The 19,713-nt window shown below is 39.0% G+C and overlaps 1 long non-coding RNA gene across 1 annotated transcript; it reads left to right on the top strand.

Annotated features, from left to right (window-relative positions):
* Positions 1-17,920: 17,920 nt before the first annotated feature.
* Positions 17,921-19,203, top strand: LOC147617224 (uncharacterized). The gene is made up of 2 exons (XR_015262400.1): positions 17,921-18,141; positions 18,887-19,203. It is a non-coding gene; the product is annotated as an uncharacterized LOC147617224 (long non-coding RNA).
* The last annotated feature ends 510 nt before the right edge of the window (positions 19,204-19,713 follow it).

Here is a 19,713-nt window from a genome sequence, read left to right as displayed (position 1 = left end):
AAAAAGTCACACCATCAAACCCACTGCCATTAGATGGATGGTGTACAAAGTGTAGCATTGTCATTTATTAGTAGTTGCCCTCTTAAGACAACAACTCCAAATCCTCTAATGAATACATCATCAATTGCCGTTAGGCTGGGAATTGTCAGTGTAACTTGTTCATTGTCTTCTTCAAAATGAGGAAAAGGAGGTTCCATTGAAGGTCGTGTGAAAAGGGACCAAGACAAGCAATTACAAGGTTAGGAATTCCACAAAGTATTTGGCATCATAATCCCTTAAGAGCAATAAAGGGAAAAGAAGAAATAAGGACACTAACAATGGCATTGCCAAGAGAGCCTCAAACTAAACCAATCAGACCAAGGACTTCCTAGTGTCATGAAAGAGACAAAAGAGAAGGATCCAAGGGGCCTCCCAAAGTATTTTAAGATTGAGAGTGTTCCAAATTCCTTCAATAAAATCACTTTAGAAGAAGAACCGGGAGTGGAAAACCTAGAAAGGCCAATCTTAATGGACAAAACTAAAGACTTTAGGGAGAAAGCTCGAAAAGCATCACACAAGCTCATAGAGATGAAAGGTGCAAACAAACTAAGGATCCAAGGGATGATCCGAGATACATAAAAATTAAAGATGTTCTGGAACCTCCGATTCAAATCACTATGGATGAGGAATAAGGAACAAAATGCAGTGATAGATTAATCCTGATGGATTGAACAGATGCAATCTAGGCCAAGAAGACAGTGAAGGGATGATATAAGCCGAGACTTAAATACACCAAACCCCTTACAAAGAAATTACAAGAATACCCTAACATGAGAGAGGATATCTCGAGGTTAAACATAGCACATGAAGCGGTGCAGCAGATCTAACTAGAAATAGAGGGACTGATATGACCAATTTTGTTGTTTCTACACAAAATTCCTAAACTGAGATCATCAGAGCCAGTCTTAGAACTATTCCATGAAGGTAGTGTCTTAGAAAAGGATCAACTACTAAAAGACCACTTAGGACATCTATTGGAAACTCATGAAACTCTGGAAAAGCATGAAGCCAAGAAAGAAATCCATAACAAGCCTTTAGAGGTTGAAGATGTGGAGAACCTGAGAACCTACTTCTCTACAAAATAAGGTCAATAGGCCAAAGCAAGTTTGGATCCTAAAAGCAAATATTCCAAGCATGCAACAAATGGCCAAGTGACAAGATAATATGGATCCCAAAGAAAAGGAGAAGCCACAAACTGAAGGGTGATTGACCATAGAAAGATCCTTAAAAGCCTTAGGATACTACCAAAGGATAGAGAAAAATTTGAGTACCAAAGATGAAACTAGCTAAAGAGTGCAACCATGATAGAGTACAAGAACCAAAAAGGACATCAAAATCGTCATTGTGCTTAAAGAAGATACACCAACACGTTGCAGCAAAGTAGCTATGGGTGCCTAAAAAGATCGACAAAGGCAAAACCAAAGTAGACACAAAGGGATAAAGGGAACAACTCTAGAAGCAAATCCAAGGAATCCCATCGAAAGGGAAATACTCTAAAAGAAAATCCAAGAACTTCCATCAAAGGGAATAACTCTAAAAGAAAATCCAAGAACTCCCATCAACGTCTAGCCTAAAGGAGATTCCTTTGGAACAACTCCAAAAGAAAATCCAAGAACTTCGATCGATCTCTAGCCTAAAGGAGATTGCTTTGGAACATATCCCAGTAATCCCTACTTCCACATTGACAATAGGAGTAGAAGAGCTTGTTGGGCAAGCAAACCTCATTCTTAGGAATCCCCAAGACCCTCAAGTGTCTTCAATTTTTATATGGGCCAAGCCTTATTGATAAAGAGGTTGTCAACTACACATCAAATATAGGGACATAAGAAGAAAATAAAGACACGTATGTAACCCGCCACCACAGTGTCAACTGGCTAGTCAAAGCGTGTTGAGCGAATAAGAGTCTAGAGTCAAGTTGCGAAAGGCCAAAATGAGCCCGTGTAAATCCTAAGCACACCACATCATGTCCTTCTCACAACATTTTTAAAGTCAAGTTGCTTGTGCTGGAGGGCAAGCATAAAAGTCAAGTCAAGTTACCTATACGGGATGTGGTAGGCATAAGGCTCAAGTCCAAGTCTAAGTCAAAGGAGTGATGGAGATATGTCCCACTCACACACTATTCACAAAAAACTTTTCGGTGAAACCTTGACTTCGGGTACCTCTCAGGTACATCTTTGGATGGGGGGGGCACTAATGAGATGATGAAAAGGAAACCTTTCTCTGGTTAACCTAGTGTAGGACCCATTGCCTGAAAATTCTTTGTTCAATTATTTCTTGCACAACAAAATTATTACGTAGACTTAACAAACCATTTTAGGGTGTTGCTTCACATGGCACTTGCAAGAGGTGAAAACATGCAGGGGAGAAGAGAGCTTGAGCTCTTGCAAAGCACACACACACTCACAAAACCCTAAAAGAGAGCACACAAGGTGAGAGGCTGAAAATCTTCTTCTTCTTCACACAACACTCAACACTCCATATACAAAGATAAGAGTACACACAATATGAAAAGGTACTCAACCAAATACATACTAGGGTTCTCTATAGTGTGAACCCAACTAAATGAGCTGGCGCTATAACTATGCCAGTCTCTAGAATGGCTGTCACACAGCCTGTCATGCCACTGGCCGCATATCACCCATGATCTCAGTGGTGTAAGTGTGGGGCCTATCCCCCAGGCGGGTCATCAGTGTCCACCGCCTCACTAGATGAGCTTGATATCTCAACAAGAGGCACACTTTGACTATCTTTACTCATGCACATGCACAACACATCACACATCACACATGTAAAAACTTTGTCTCCAACAACCCATGGGGGACCCCCACTGGAAGTAATTGGATACCACAATTCATGTAAATATCAGATCACTAACACTTCCGGATAGCCGATCCCATTTTTTTGATTTATCATAGTTTGGATTAACTATAGCCTAGATTGCCGATCCTAAAGTTATCATATTTATATCATCGCACAACTGGATTGCTCTAATTTGACCTAATTTGCATTTTATCAGCAATGATTTGATTGGGCACTTTATAAAAACAAGAAACCAAATGCAGAGGCTCATTAGTCAACGGTTCAAAGTGAGTCAAAATATTGTAGGCTAAAGACCTACAAGATGTCCCTCCCCCTTCCTAGACCCAATACACTCCTCTATGAGTATGTATACCCAAATGAATATAATCATTACAGCCATTGAGTGTGGGTGGATAAGACACGTTGTTGAAGGGTTAATAATTGTAAAATTAGGAGTGCAGTAGTCCATGCGTAGTGACTCCATACCCATGCGGTCTTTAAGTCAAGAGTTTGTAGAAAAATTCAAGATTTTGCATATTGGGAAAAATCTTGGAAAAATTTCAGCAGTCTCCTTTGTATTTTGGACAAATTTTCAATTTTGACTTGACAAAGAAATATAAATTTGTATAAATGACAAATAGGGAAGGAAAAACTTACCCATTTGGAAAATAACAAGATCAAATACATACCATAGTGTGAAGTATATGATGACTGGAAGCTCAACTTTTACCAAATGCACAACTATGATTTGGTGCAGTTTTACTTGGTGTAAAACCGATATCTTTTACCAGTTTGAAACCTCATGGAAGCATCATGAATCGAATCGGGGTTGGTGAGTCTATGGTTGTTGTTATCTGCTGTCAAGAGACGTCCTTGTGTTGGACAAACTGTAACTTCTGACTGATGACCCTTTAATCTGATTGACTGAGTGCACTTGGGTATGCATTAGTTTGCCACCAAACATTGAAAGTAAGTTGGTAGGAGGCTGAGTGCTATTGTCTATACTAGAAAGAGGCATTGAACTAGAGGGTAGGTTGCGGATGAGATCATCAATTATCTTTAGGTCATCAGCCCTTGATCCACTACTAGTTTACCCTCGTCTCTCTGATTTTCTGGGCACAGGGCTTCCTTGTTATTCCTTGTATTGGCACAAAGCTTGCCTATTGGTTTCCATAGTAGTTTTACTATTGATGGCACAAGAACTTGCTTCCCTAGACCCGGCCTTGACTTTGTGTGCTTCCATTATCTGCAAATCTTTAGTTGATGCTTTCCAAGTAATAAGGCACAAGTTCCCTGTTTGGATCCACTTTGTAGATTTAGTGGTTGTACATCGGCCAATAAAGTCTTTATTCTAGAAAGGGATGGATTTTATCCTCCTTCCAGACGGAGTTGGTTTGAAAGCATGTGGATTCCACTCATCATTTTTAGAGAGCCTATGGGTTTTAGACTTGGGTACCCAAAAGGAGTTCTTTGTTTGTGCCTTAGCTAGATATTTCAGGTCTTTCTTGGGTGGCAACCCATTTGTATTTCTAAATAGCTGGTGAGGACACCAAGGTTGGAACTGAAGAATATTTGTTATGGGTAGGCCATTCATTATTGCTTAAAATTTGCCTTTCCTTGGGAAACAAGACTTCCTAGTCTGGTTCAAGTGGTTCTTCTTCATCTGAAGAATAGTTGTATGAAAACCTTTCCCATTCAATGGGTGCACGCATATGATACATTGGGGTGTCTGGCACCTCATTCGACAAATAGATAGTTGGATTGCCTAAAGGTAAGTGAGCCATGAATGTATGAGCTTTCCATTGAATGTCCAAGACATATCTGGCCATCCAACTCCTGCATAGTATGACTTCCTCTTTTATTTCTCTTGCATTCATGACATGAAAAATACCTTCCATAAGATCATTGTTCGATATAATAAGACACAGTTAATAAGCCGAGGCATTTGGAGACACAATGAGCTCAAGGCTAGGCGGGAATCTTGAAGTATCGGTTTACCCATTCTAGCCCAAGTTCCATAAGACATAAGGCTTAAATCAGCCCTCGTGTCAAGTAAACACAATGATGGATACAATGTGTTCATGGCACGGAATCCTAGGCACCCGTCCTGGTGGTATATTAATAATCATTTCCCTAGTTATTGCTAGCCACGTGGTAGTTGCTAATAGATAGCCTTTTAGATTGGTTCTTTCTCTTCTCGGCATGAGCCTCAGCTTCTAACCGAGCTAGCTTTTGTTTCTCTTTTTCCTCATGTTTTCTTTGTTTAGCCTCATGGATTGCTGTAAGCATGGTTTCTGTAAGTGGTCCATAAAACCTCTGCAACTTGCTCCCATTTACATAGGAGTCAAAAGTTATTCCATGTAAGGTCTCTAATCTGGTCAAGCTTGAATTAGTGAGTTCAAAAATTCGAAATGGACCCATGCCCCGCATCTTGAGTTTTCGTTTGTTTCATTTGACTGCGTACATAAGTACTAAGTCACCTGCTTTGAAGTCTTTTTTACTCAAGTAGTTGTCAAACCATTTCTTTCTTTAAAGATTTTCAACATATAATCCATAGGCTGCACGAAGTCTAGTCTCATCAAGACGTTCTAGGTGGAACAACCTCTCGGATATCTCATTGCCCTCAAGTTTTTCTGAAATTGCAAAGAGGGCACAATATATTCCAGAGGCATGATTGCCTCCAACCCATACACCATATGGAAAGGCATCGTTCTCATAGCAGTCTTACAGGCCGTTTTTATAAGCCCAAAGAGCAGCACGAAGTTTTCGTTCTCAATATCGTTTCGTCGTTCATTCACTATTTTGGTCAATATGGTGCATAAAGTCTTGTTAGTACTTTCTGCTTGCCCATTGTATTGAGGATAGTATGGCAAAGATTTTCTATGAATAACCATGAACTCAGCCAGGAGAAAAGTAATCACCTCATTGATGAAACGAGTTCCTCAATCACTTACAAGTTCCAGCGACGGCGGACAACCATATCTTGTTATGATGTTTTTGTACAAGAATTTGGTAGTAATTTGAGCGTCAGCTTTCATAGTGGCAGGGGCCTCTGCCCATTTAGAACAATAGCATGTCGCCACTATAATGTACCTTGCCTGAGATGATTTGGCCGCAGGACTGATAGGTCCAAAAAAGTCCATCCCCCACTTCTAGAAGACTTGTAGAGAGTAGACTACAGTCAAGGGCATACGATCCTTATTATGAGTAATAGACAATCTCTAGCATTCCTCACACCTCTTGACAAATTCTGAGGCATCACCAAAGAGTGTCAACCACCATAGGCCCAACTGAAGCACTTTTCGTGCAGTGGTTTCTACGGCAAAATGTCCACCGCCTAGTCCATTATGAGCTTCTTCAAGGATAGCTACATAGTCAGACTCTATCACGCATTTACGAAGAACTCTGATATAATTGCCTCATAATTAGCTGATATGGGACTGCCAATTTAATTAATCGATGTGCTTGTTCTTTAGACAATTCAGATAGTCCATTCGTTAAAAAGTGCACAATATCAAAGCTCCATTTAGGAACTATGTCTATTTAAAATAGGCACGCATCGGACAAGTCATCGTCAATACCTACCGGAGGTTCACCATTGGTTACTCTGGACAGATGATCTGGAAGCACATGTGATAATCCTTTCCTCATAGTGATAGAGAAGTCAAATTCCATGAGGATCAATAGCCACCTTGTGATCCTCTCTAAGGTTTGTTAACCAAATAAAGAAGGGCTTGATGGTCTACAAAGAACATAAATGTGTTTGCCAATAAATAGTGTCTAAACTTCTTGACTGCATAAACCATGCCTAAGCCTTCCCTTTCTATGGTAGTATAGTTTTATTCAGCCTCATTTAATTGTGTACTTGCAAAGCTTATAGGGAAATCCATCTTGTGTTCACTTGGTTGGGCAAGTATACATCCTATAGCATAGGCGAAGACATCAATGTGGACATGGAAAATCACATCTAACAAGGAGTGCAAAGAATTAGGGATGAAGCAAGCGCCTTCTTCAATTTCTCATAGGATTCTTGGAGTTCTTTGGTTCAAACAAATTATCAACAGCTTGTAAAAGGTCGAGCTAAATCAGCATACTTGTATATAAATCATTGATAATAGCCAACATGACACATAAACCTTTGTACTCCTTTGGCATTTGTAGGAGGAGGTAATTCTAAAATTACTTTGACCTTACCAAGGTCAGTGGAGATCCCCCTCTTGGACATAATATGTCCTAGGATTATGCCATGTCTGACCATAAACTAACACTTTTTAGGGTTGAGAGAGATTTGATAAATTCTGCACCTAAGGAAAACTTTGCGTAAACAATTCAAATGCTCCTTCCAAGATGATTGCACCCCAAGGTCATCCATGAAGATTTCAAGAAATTCCTCTAGGTAGTCTTTAAAAGTTGTACACATAAGTCTTTGGAAAGTTACTGGAGAATTGGTCAAACCAAAAGGCATGACTTTATAGGCATAAATTTCCCATTGGGTGATAAATGCCATCTTATGTTGATCACCAGGGTCTATTTGCACTTGATTATAACCGGAGAAACCATCCAAGAAGCTATAGACTTCTTTTCCAGCCACTCATTCCTAAGACTTGTTCAGTAAATGGTAAAGGATAATGATCCTTAACCGTTGCAGCATTGAACTTTTTCATGTCTACACACGCTCGGAGTTTTCCATTCTTTTTAGATACAACCACAATAGGAGAAACCCACTCAGTGTGTTCTATCTCATTAAAAAAAACCAGCATTGATCAATTTATTAATCTCTTCTCTAACCAATTTGGCATAATTTGGATTCATAGGACGAGATCTTTGTCGCACACTGGTCATGCATCATTCACGATTGGAATAGTATGCTTGTAGACTTCAGGGGGGCCCTTTCATGTTTGAATATTTCCAAGCAAAAACATCCTTGAATTTCATCAATGAGATCATTCTCTTCCTATTCAATCAAGTTTGTGGTGATGTAGAGGGTTTGCAATGTCCACTTTCTTACCTTCGGCGAGGCCTTTGAATAAGGATTCAAAACCTTCACCCTTTGTTTGCTGTGCTTCTTCACATTGTACAAAGAATTCATCTAGTTTATAATTCCTGAAATAATCAAGAATCTTGGAAGCATCTTCTTCCAACTGTTCGTCTTCTTGAGCCTTTCGTTTTATTTCTTTTTCAGCTTCCTTAAGAAGCTTATTCCTTCTCTTTCTGGCCAACCTCAATAATTTTCGTGAAGTTTGATCATCAGACTCAAGGCTATCCTTCAGATTTAGAGGTCTTGCCTCCACTTTATGAATTGGAACAACCTGGTTAAGGTCATCACCCAAGGTTTCAGTCAACGCATCGAATGATGCCATCGCCCCGACATATTGAAGGAAATGTTTTTCATTTTCTAGCTCAGGATGGGGTATAGGGTTGATAGTGACTGGCCTTTTTCGTATTTTTCTAAGTTTCTTCTTGGCTTTACAAATACACTTAGAAATTTCCTCATCAGAACTTGTCTCAATGGGGTAGAAAAGAAGTAGGGTCACCATTTTGCAAAGAAGCGTTCATGTAAAGAGATATCTCCTCATTATTGGCATTCATGAAATTTGTTCCTGTTGAGTTTGGAACTATGTCTATTGTAGCCAACAATTGCATCCAGTTCCCACAGTAAGTGGGGTCTCGAATAGAAGCAATCTCTTTTTGTTGTTCGGAAACTTTTGCTTCCATTTTCCTTAGACCAATGTCTATTCCCTCATCAAGGAGCTTTTCTTTTCAATGAAGATTTTGCTTTCCAATTTTGCAGCCTTATGCTTGCACACCATACAAATGCTTCTTTCGGTAGACTTTTCTGTATGAAATGTGATATCTGAATAGATTTCCAAAGGAGTTTGGCTCACTAGATGGGCTCTCTGACTAATCAAATCCACCCTAATGATTTGCTCATTCTTTTGGAGGTAAATATGGTTTGTACCCTAGTCCTGTATCATTCGTAATTGCCTCATGAATGGCCTTCCCAATATTATGCTGTAATTGGTAATCCATGATTACAAAAGTATGGGAAAAGCACATACCATAGGTATCCATAGCCATGTGGCTAATATTACCAAGAGGCCTATCAATAGAGCCATTGGCCATCTTGACCGATACACCTGTAGGTTCTAAAGGAGGTTCACCCCATCACATCCAATAGGCTTTAGTCACAATATTAACACCAGCTCCACCATCAAGGATGGAAGATACTTGATTTTTTTTATAAGAAATAGGAATGGTTGCATTAGTATCCTCCCCTTCATAGTACTGATACTGCCCGAATTTGATGATGGTGGGTACCTCATGAATACTTTGGTTGTCGGAATTATCATCCTTAGCGATATCAAATTCTCCCTCAGACTCCGTGTCCAAGGACTCAATTGGGTGTTTGGTCTTTAACCATTGTTTTACATATTCCCACAAGGTAGGATTGTCTTGTAAAATTTCCCCCAATGTCATCATGATAGGTGTAGATAAGAGAGATTGCAACATGTTAGATGTCCTATGCCGCTTTGCGTTTTTCACTTTTCTAGCAAGCCTTGGGAATCTCATAGATCTCGATGTTACAGGAGGGAATCTCATAGATCTCGATGTTACAGGAGGGAATCCTCTTTCTTTTCCACACTCATCCTCAGAGTTTAAATCACTTCCTAGGTAATTAGGAAGCGTGGGAATGGACCTGTCCCTTCAAGAGGTTAAGTGGCATTGATGATAGAGGGAACCCTAGATCTTAGAGGAGATCTATTTCTAAGATTCAACCAGAAATCATGAGACTCTGGCTAATCTTGATGATCTTGAATAGGTTTTATCAAGTTTTCAACTTATCCTTGTGTATTTCCCAATGGCATTTCTTTGGCATTGCCGTCATCGGGCAATTCAAAGAGGTTTAATTCCTCAGAGTCTGGAACTATTAACATTGCATAGTCCTCCTCCTTGTGCAAGAATTCACTTCCTAACTGACGAATGACAGATAGTGGAGGTGGTGGAATCAGGTTTGGAGCCTTAATAGGTGGTACATAAACGCTTTCTAGCTCTTGTTGAGTCTTTTAAACCAACTCAATGGCTTCAACAATTTGTTCCTTTTCCTTAATAGGATTCGGGTACTGTTCAATCTTCTTACAAAGATTTTGAGGGTGAGCCTCAAAGCTATTCTCCACTGATTTTTTCACAAACCGCAGGTCTTTATCCTCTGGAATCAGAGAGGAAGAGACTCACTTATCCTGTGTATTGAATGCTTTCAGGCAAATCATGTATGTGTACTATCAAGGAATCCTCAATAGCACCCTTAATTACATTCAATCTAGTTAGTTTTAGTTCTTCCCTCTAATTTACTAAAAATAGTAATTAGACTAATGAAGTTGGGACTGAACCAAATTTGACAGATACCTAGCCGGAATGCAACTAGAGGCTAGGTAAACTCTATTCCTTAGGAAATTGCTCTGTTGGCTCATAGGAATGAAACAGGAACTTTTCAACCCTCTTGCGGAAGGGTTTACGACCAGCCCATATTCTCGTATTGTCAGCAAGATGCCAACTCTACTTAAGCAAGATTGTCGGGCTAGGTAAGGTCTACTACCAACTAAGTGCTCGCCCCAAGCCCTCAATTAATCTAGGAACTACAATCAAGCGAACATGGGCAGAAATTAGTTCCAAAATGAACTAAATTTTCAGCCACGCAAGCGTGCAAGGTCCGTTTTGGAGTGCGCAAGTCAAATAAAGTCTAATCTGTACATGGTTAGGTATGGCTGTAGTCCACATCCTGTTGTTAAAAGGCTTGGCACTTTAAATGCCTAATTGGGTTTCCCCCTTCCTATTTATAGCAGTTCTATTCTGCCCAGTTGGCCTAGGAAGCTCAAAATGACAAATTTCTAATTTTGGCAGTTTAGAACCATACTTGGTAGGGTCATGGTCCTTGGGGTTAGGAACACCAAGCAAAAGTCAGAACTGAGTTTGGATGCCTGGTGTGACTGAGAGAGCCAATCTTGGAAGCTCTTGAAGCCCTTTAGAATTACACCTTTATAGACAGGGTCGACTTGATTGAGTCATAGCTTTTGATTCAAAACTCCAATTAGGGTGTTCAAATAGTCAAAAGTTATCTACAAAAAACAAAAATTCCAAATCTAAAAAGACTGTGCAAAACTAGGTCCCCTTCCAGAAGTTATCACAGTTCAAGGAACTGCAGATTTTTGACCTTAAGAGCATGTGAAGCTTTGTCTGATGCACTTCCCAAAGAGCCAGCGATCACTCGACCACTTCTCACGTGCATAAATAGCTATTTAGATGTGCACAAGGATGATTGGCCCTGGATTGGACAACAGTTTGAAACCAATCTCTCTTTTTTTACTTTATTTTTCTTAAAAAGCAATTTCACTTAAAATAGCAAGTGTGCTTTTGGGGTTCTTATGGGCTCTAAATAAAAAAGCAAGCAAGCCGGGGCAATTCTCGCATCAACATAAACCTATTAAACCTAGTTTACTATTTTTAGCACTTGGCCAGTGACCTTTCGGACATGGTCACTTCAACTCTTGACTCCGATCTCTAATTAGGGCGATCAAATAGTTAAAAGTTATCTACAAAAAACAAAGAATCCATATTTGCAATTACTATGCAAAATTGGGTTCTCTACTAGAAGTTATCACATTTTATGTTTTTTATTATTTATTATTTTTAACAGAAACAACTCCCTCACCCTTTCCTTCTCCTTCTTCTTCACCTTAACCCCACTGTTATGCACACAGTGTAAAAAAGATAGAAGAAAATACAAGAAAGAGCAATGGAAGAGGAAAAAGAATTGAGACTTGGCTTGCCTCGACGGCACCAATATTAAGCTTGTCTTAACCTACTCGCTCTGTAGAACACAACTCCCATGAGGCTCAACAAAAGAGAAAGCAAGAGACTCATCTACAAGTCATGGGGGATGCAAAACCAGCCTGTCTTGAGCTTCCCAAGGGTGGCCCTACAACCTCTTGAGCAGAGACCAATCCTTTCTCTCTTCCCAGTGGTTGTCACTCACCACACTGTTGTTTGCAAGCTTCTTAGACAACTCCTCTCACAGCTTCATAGCCATGGTGGTGCAACTCAATATCCTGCAAGCACACTCACACACACACACTCTCTCTCTCACACACACACTAGCAAGAGGATAAGAGAACAAGAGGCACATAAGAGCTCTAAGATTGCACAAGGGAAGTGTGTGTTCTCATTCCTTACATTGTTATTTGTAAGAGCTTTCTTGGACAACTCCTCTCACATAAAAGCTTTCTTGGACAACTCCTCTCACAACTCCATAGCCCGAGCGGTTCAAAAATTATAGGTGACTCTTTTGAAATAACTTGGTGAATGATGACCACTTGCTTTACTTAGACAGCCTTTGAAAAATATGTTGGTGGGCTTGCCTAAGCCAATTACCCAGTTAACCGCCATTGGAAATGCAATTAGCAAGAGAGAGCTACTTGTGCTCGTAGAAAGGAATGTCTTCAATTGAGGTCATCATCCAATAAGAAAGCATAGATATATGAGCTACAATGTTACAAGTAGGCACAAGTAAGCCCCTTTCAAGAATTCCTATAAGATTTTGATAGTACTTATAAAGTAGGAAGATATATAAGCTCATCATCTAGTAAGAAAGCATAGATATATGAGTACAATGTTACAAGTAGGCCCCCTTCAAGAATTACTATTAAGATTTTGATAGTACTTATAAGGTAGGAAGATAAACTAGTAGAGGGATTTAGTAGTAAAAGAAATAATCACTGTTATGAACATAAAATCCCCTTCATGAATATTAGTTGAAAAGGCACTCATGAATAGTAGATGAAAAATAAAAGATTTGGTATTTATTTATTTCCATGAATAGTAGATGAAATATAAGATGAAAAGGCACTCATGAATAGTAGATGAAATATTAGATGAAAAGGCACTCATAAATAGTAGATGAAATATAAAAGATTTGGTATTTATTTTTTTCCATTTATGCTTATGAAGAATTTGAACTATCGCTATTTTTTTCCATGCAAAACACCTTTTAATATGCATGTAAGCAGGATGGACATCCTTTAATAGCTTCAAGAAAGCAAAGATGCATGCAACATGGGACACCCCAAGGTAGTAATCAAAAGGTGATCATGATATGTGATATTCTTTTTTTTTGTTTTTGTGAATGGGAGACTCATAACCTCAAGCCAAGCTTCAAGGATGTCATGACATAAGTTTTTCACATCACTTTTATGGAGTGTGTGTGTGTGTGTGTGTGTGTGTGTGTGTGTGAGAGAGAGAGAGAGAGAGAGAGAGAGAGAGAGAGAGAGAGAGAGAGAGAGAGAGAGAGAGAGAACCAAGTTTGTGTAGAGAAAACAAGCCTTTTCCACTCTCCTCTCTTCTTTACCCCTAACAAGGCTATGCCTCCTTGTGCATTCTCTACTCCAAGATACACAAAGAAAACCCCAAGAAAGTTTGCTCTACCATCTTACCTTCACAAGAGTTTCAACCTTTTCTCTCTCATACGACCTTTACTATATTCTCACTCCTTGCATTCCTTTCCTTCTTCTCCCTAGGTCGATTCATGTTTCATACTTAGATATCTATACTTAGATAACTTTTTGCTCAAGGATGTGTCTTAGCCCGAGATGCTCACTCACTCAAGGCAAGCTTACACAAACTTTCCACACTTACATAAGTGTCAAATTTCCTCTTTGCCAAATCAACACATAAGAGTACCAATGTCTATAAATATCATGTAGCAAGAGATTTCGAGCAAGCAACACATCAGAAAAAGAACTTGAAGCATCCACATTAGGCCAAGAGAACAGGAAGAGCTCACAAGTTTAAAATGGGATGTAAAAAGTGTATTGAGTGTAGAGATTTTGACTCACATACAATTAAATTTATGGATGTTCACACTTTTCATTGCTTAAAATGCACCAATTCTCTAGTCTAGTATTTAACTCCTTATTGAGTGCAAAGATTTTGACGTATATACAACTAAATTTATGGATGTTCACACTTGTCGTTGTTGTTGCTTAAGACTCACTTATTATCTAGTCTAGTGTTTAACTCCTTATTCTCCTAACTTATAGTTAAGAAAATGTGGCCTAGGCATGTGCATACCTTAGTGCCATTACAACTGCCAATATTTTAAATATTTGTCAAAACAAGGCTCTAAGCTAGAATTATCTTCTCATCATCATGCCATTGGGTTTTGATCTTTGAGCATTTAGAATATGTCCTTAGTCGATGTATACCTAATCAATGTGTTTAACCTAAAAATTGGTGCTTTTCATCATGTGGAACCATCTTGGGTGCTCGAGGTGCTCGGTCAATAAGTTAGAGGCCTGCTCGTGAGCTTAGTCCCTTTGCTAAAGCTTTGATTTCTACACATATTAGCCTAAACCCTAATCTCTTACATTAGTACTTCCCATATTGACCATTGGCTCTCGTTGACCAAATCAAGGCATTGAATAGGTTAAAAGAGTGCTTAGATTGAAAACTCAGAGAGAGACACTAAGATGGAGGCTATGTGCAATATAAAAGAAGGGTGTACAATGAGGTAAAAGTAGGTATCAAGACTGATGATCAAACATGATGAAAGATGCCAAATCTATTTTGATATACTACCCCTTGGGGTGGTCATATGATAGGTTGATCAGCTACCCTATCAACTAGTGGATCCAATCTACCAAATGGTGGTAGTTTTAGACTAAACACAAGACCTAGAATCTTGGCAACTTCCATACCCATTCATCGAGGTTCATTCAATCCTCAAAACTTGAGAACCATGTGTCCCAAGAATATTAGATTGCCATTGGTGGTAGAGGAAGCCCATGTCACCAAGATTGTGGACTATGAGAGTCCTCATAGTGCCATAGGTGGGTCGATGAAGCCTAGGTCACCAAGATTGTGGATGGTAGGATTCCTAGCCCCCGTTTGCCTAATAAAGAACATTGGTTGGTAGGTAGGGGTTAGGAGATGGCATGGCCATGCATCCCCAAAGTAGAGAGGTAGGAGTTAGGATTCCTAGCCCATGTCTGCCTACTACTAACGCACATTGGGTGGGTAGGGATTGGGAGATGGCATGGCCATGCATCCCCAAAGGAGAGAGGTAGGAATTAGGATATGGAATGACCAACCACCCTTAAAAAGGAGAGATTCTAGAATTTGGGTTTGCATATTGGTGAATTGAAAAGGTTGACTCTCTCTTTTATTTTGCTTCAAGGCAAGCGTTCTCCACATTCATAGGCTGGTGAATTGAAAAGGTTGATTCCTCTTTTATTTTGTTTGTGCGAGGCAAGAGTTCTCCACATTAACAGGTTGGTGAATTGAAAAGGTTGACTCCTCTTTTATTTTGTTGCAAGGTAGAAGTTTCAAGGGAGGCTGTCAATCTAGAAGTTCTCTGGATTAACAGTTTCAAGGGAGGCTGCTTGTTCTCCATGGTGTGCACTTAAAAAAAAAGGCAAGGATTCTCCCAAACGTGTATCAATATAGGGTCTATTTGTTGTTATCGTTAAGTTCAAAAGGAAAAAAGGTGAGGAGCCTTTATGGGTCACATATAAAGTGCTAGCCACATGATGTGCTCTAGTCACATGAGTTTTAAAGCATGTGTGCATTAAATGCTCTTAAAGCTATATAGTGATGTAAAAACCTTGTATAAAATGTATATGAGTGTGAGTTACGTATATGAATGTGATTCTCATAATATAAATAGTGTCATAGGTGGTTGAGGAAGCCTAAGCCATAGGCTGTGCTCTAGTCACATGAGTTATAAATCATGTGTGCATTAAATGCTCATAAAGCTATATAGCGATGTAAAAACCTTGTATGAAATGTATATGAGTGTGAGTTGGGGACATGAGTGTGATTCTCATAATACAAATATTTCCATAGGTGAATCAAGGAATTGTGGATGATGGAACTCATGATTCTTAGCTCAGATCTACCTACTAACCCACCTTAAGGTTGAGAGGTAGGGGATAGAAGGTGGCATGGCCATGCATCCCCAAAGGAGAGATGTTGGAAGTTGGGTTTGCATTTTGGTGAATGGAAAAGGACCACTCTCTTATTTATTTTTTTTGTGAAGTAGGAGTTAGTTTCAAGCAAGGTAGCTTGGTCTCTATGGTGTGCACTTAAAAAAAAGGCAAGGATTCTCCCAAATGTGTATCATTGTTGGGTCCATTTACCCTTATCATTAAATTCAAAAGGGAAAAAGGTGAGGAGGTTTTATGGGTTACAACATGTAAAGTACTAGCCACAGGCTATGCTCTACACACATGAGTTATACTATCCTGCGCAAAGCATGTGTGCATTAAATGCTTTTAAAACTATATAGCTTGTTCTACTTGGGGCTCACTCTCATTTTGGTGAGAGTGAGTTGTTTTTTAAAGCTCTTCGTTATGGACTTGTTGTTAGGCTTTTACTCACCATAAATTTAACATTACGAACACTACATCTTGCACTTTTTTTGAATATCCATCGAGATATATATTGATACATTAACACATGAAATGTATACCAATGTCGTCTTAAGGGTGTGGACACTCTTATCTTTGTAGTGTAATACCTCTTTTCTCCTTTATAAGACATAATTTGAGTTCATGTGAGGTCGTCCATTTTGTAATGTCTTTTGGATTAGCTATACAACTTGCTATACATGAAGTTTTTAGAATCTTAAAACCACTATAGATGCATAAAGAGAAGTCCCCCTTGTTGTCATGGAGCCTCCCTCTCAAAGGCCGCTTTTGGCACATCAATAGAGGAATGTGGAACTAGGGAAAAAAGCCAAAGAAGTTGCATAAAACCCATGCCTTGGGGAGAGCAACATATTTAAACAAAAGAATGGTTCTCTATAGGCATGCAGTTAATTTTCTAAAGTATTAGAGAGAGAGAGAGAGACTTTTGCTCAAGAGGTTGAATTAAATTCATCATCCAGTAAGAAAGTATACATATATGAGCTGCAATGTTACATGTAGGTCCCCTTCAAGAATTCCTAAAAGATTTTGATAGTACTTATAAGGTAGGAAGGTAAACTAGTGGAGGGGGCTCTAGTAGTAAAAGATGCTATGAACATAAAACCCCTCAATAAGGAATCATGAATAGTAGTTGAAAAGGTAATCATGAATAGTAGATGAAAGATAATAAAAGATTTGGTATTTATGTGTTGCTTAAGGAAGAGTTTAAACTGTTGTTGCTAAGGCAAAAAATAACTTAATGAATTTTAGCTTGAGTAAGCTTTTTCATTTTTTTCATGCAAACACCTTTCAACATGCATTTAAAAAGCAAAGATGCATGTAACATGGGACACCCCATGTTACTGGCTGGAGACTAGAAGCATACACCTAAACCAAGTTTAGCATCTTAGTGCAACTTGGCAAGTATCAATTGCTACATCATAGCAATATAATATCATAAGAGATACAACATGATGACAAAATTCTGAAGCACATACCCTGATTTTTTGTACTTCAAATAATAACAAAATAGCTAGCAGGTGAGCAGGATTGAAGGCCTTCCTTTATAAGGGCATGCTAATAAACATAACATAACATTTTGGGCCCAAAAGAATCTTGTTGATTTTTTTTTTGGGGTTGTGGGTTAAAAAAAAAGATTAGCTTGAACTTTTTGCAAGTTTATTTAAACAAGAGATTCCTCTTTAAGGGCCACCCTTTTATGTGGCTGAATGTAAATATATTTTTTGTATAATAACTAATTTTAAATTAACTAATGAGAGGGGGAGAAGAAAAGTAGAAGAGAAGAAGTACCAAAATATATTTAAACATGAGATTCCTCTTTAAGGGCCACCCTTTTATGTGGCTGAATGTAAATATATTTTTTGTATAATAACTAATTTTAAATTAAGGTAGGCAAAAAATTGTTTATAAAAGTAAATAAAAAAACCCTCTTTTTTTTGGTAGTGGGTAGCTTAACTTTTGGAAAACTAAATTTTCCAAAAAGTAAATAAAAAAACCCCTCTTTTTTTTGGTAGTGGGTAGCTTAACTTTTGGAAAACTAAATTTTCATATAAAAAAAAAAACTTGGAAAAAAATCCCCTTGTATAAAGAGATGAGTTGTGCCAGGTTTGTCTTCCTTCTGTTCTTGTTCGGTGTCTTCACTGCCTTGCAGAAAGAGAGGCTCTGTCTCTCTCATTCTGAGAGAGAAAAGATGGCCACTTTTGGGTCTTTCGCAGGCCTTGCCACAGGGGCCATGGGCGCCCTCTGCACGTCTGAGGTGCAGTTGCTTCGCTTCTGCGATTTCCCCCCCGCCGCCTCCGTTCCTGCTGCTCAAGAAACCTCTTCTCAGGTATGCTTTTATTCTTCTATATTCCATTTCAGCAGTGTTTAAGCAGGATAATCTCGCATCTTAAGCGGGTTTGTGCAGGGTTTGAGCAGAATAATCTCGCATCTTAAGCAGAGAAATACCAGGTTTTGAGCCGATAAATCGTAGGGTCTGAGCACATTAATCTTAGGGTTTGAGCAGATATACCTCACGTTTGAGCATATTCACCTTAGGGGCAGATTAGGGTATGCGCAGACCTACATTAGCTTTTTATCAGATCAACCTTTGGGTTTCAGCAGATTAACCTTAGGGCTTGAGCGCTTATGGCTTGAACACATCAACCTTACAGTGGATTACCTCTAGGGTTAAGATCCCATAACAATTTAAAAAGTTTATGGGGGATATTTTCTGCTGAAAGCTCATTTACCTGCTTGATTAGACGTCAATTACAGCTCTTCCATTAGCGTTACATATTATTATGCAATTTTGATCAAATAATCCGGTGGCTTTGCTTGTTGGATGTTTGCCATTATATTGGTGCATGTGATGGTTGCAACTTGCCATCTGATCTTTGTTCTACAAACTACCATTAAGTGTTTAGTGTGCAGGTTTTTTCATTCTGCAGCATGATGATATGTGGAACATGAAAAAAGAAATGGGTGGCAAACTTTCCTAAGGCAGACAATATTGCCTGTTGAAGTCTAGTCAGATCTCTGACCAGAAGCTTGTGTGTAAGATGCCTGATATTCGGCTGCTTAATGGATTGCAGGCTCATCATGAAAGTTGTCAACAGCCGGATTCCAACCACAGATCTCCAGCTCCTGCACAAAGAAGAAGCTTAATGTCTCGTTTTAGCATTGCGAAGCTTGCGCCAGAGTTTGATGGTATCGGCTGCTTCGACACCGTGTTTGGGTGGCAGAGTTCTTGACAGTTGGCTTATCTCTTCCTTTTCTCTTTGTAATGTGATGCTACTCTGCTAAGGTTTATGGCCCTGTGTTAGCTCTGGGTCCCTATTTAAAATCGTACTATTAACAGGTTTTTGTATGTTAACACTTTTTTGGGATAATCGACAGTGTTGGCCCTAAATACACGTCCTATTCTATTTGTGGCTTCTATCTTTATGCAAGGTAATCTCTTCTGAAGCTTGAGGCTTCCATGCAGCCCTTTGGATCGTTGTCTAATGGTTTCAGCACCAAAATTTTGCAAGAGTAGAGTTTACTTTAATGAAGATTAGTTTAAAAACAAGCAAAATTTGGCCTCTCTACTGTGTTGGAGGTGCTTCTGGCTGCCACAAAATGCCTGTAAGAACCATGAGTTTGTATTGTTGATACTAGAACCTTGCTTTGGGAGAGCAGTGGGGTATGATGTGGGCGTGTCTTAAGTTCCAAGGAGGTGCCACTTGAAATTGAATGACCTCTCTACAAGAAAGAGTGCTGGATCTTAATTGATCTTGTAACTTAATAGATCATCAAGTATTAACCTTGTAATAAATAGGAGGGCATTGAATTTCTTTTTACATTGTTGAATTAGTTACATTGTTCAATTTTCGAAGGTTAAAAACAATGACGTCTGGTTTGAATTACAAGGACCTGAAAT

The sequence above is a fragment of the Cibotium barometz genome, chromosome 37 (genome assembly GCF_041138505.1).
Source record: "Cibotium barometz isolate CiBa-2024 chromosome 37, ASM4113850v1, whole genome shotgun sequence".
In the NCBI taxonomy this organism is placed as follows: Eukaryota; Viridiplantae; Streptophyta; class Polypodiopsida; order Cyatheales; family Cibotiaceae; genus Cibotium; species Cibotium barometz.
This window is presented reverse-complemented; position numbering and strand designations above follow the sequence as displayed.